Source organism: Hipposideros armiger, unplaced genomic scaffold (assembly GCF_001890085.2).
Source record: "Hipposideros armiger isolate ML-2016 unplaced genomic scaffold, ASM189008v1 scaffold_1443, whole genome shotgun sequence".
Lineage (NCBI taxonomy): Eukaryota > Metazoa > Chordata > Mammalia > Chiroptera > Hipposideridae > Hipposideros > Hipposideros armiger.
Genome location: NW_017732793.1, coordinates 55,087 through 56,045, shown reverse-complemented (window position 1 = coordinate 56,045; position 959 = coordinate 55,087).

Below are 959 nucleotides of genomic sequence, written 5' to 3'. Positions count from 1 at the left end.
CAAGCTTCTAATTATGGCTTGGTCTATTTGGTGACCAGCCCCCATCCAGGCGCCTTCTGGGAGCCCACCCAGAGTTGCTTCATTAGAAAAAAAGATGGCCCTAGTGTTCTTATCATTTGGGAATTTACAAGGGTTTGGGAGACGTGTGTCAGGGACAGAGTCAAAGACTAAATATTAGAACAAGAGATGCTCCTTGTGTTCTTATCATTTAGGAAATTATAAGGGTTTGGGGAGCTCTGTGCCAGGCACTGTGGCAAAGACCAATGTTTTCTATTATCTCATAGGTACTGACTATCCTATTTTCCTGGCCAGATGTTTTGGATATACTATGTAGTTTTCTAGCAATAAGATTTAGGAGAAACATGTACTGATCCTTAATTTTACTTAGAAGTAAAGCAATAAATAAAAATAAATTCCAAGAAAAACAAACAAATTTAAATAAGAGAGAAGTAATCAAGAGAGAATACTGTTTCATATTCAAACACCATGCATTATCTTTTTTTCCATTTTTTTCCATGTTGGAATCCTTATCTATTTTGCTCACATTTTGCCTCTGTGATATTTAATATTCCTTGCTTGGTTAAAAATATATTTCGCTTGCTCTCTTTTCAGTATGTAAATATTTCTCAAAAAAAGCACACCTGGCCTCGTTCAAGTGAAGGTTTGAAAAATGTCAGCTCTGCCTAAGCTGATGCTTTGCATCCTTCATATTATTGTTCATTTCTTTAAAAAAGAGGAAGAAGTAGAAGTTGTAGGATAGTTATAAATCAAGTGTGCAATGAAGAAATCAGTTAATTTAAGAGCAAATCCCCAAGGTTATGTGCAAAGTGAGTTTCTGAACGTTAGATATACAGTCTTCAAAAGTAATTCTGATAATCTCCAAGTGAAAGAGAAAGAACATTTTGCATTACCTGTTCATTTTCATCATTCTTACGTCTTCTTCTAGAGCTGACCAGATT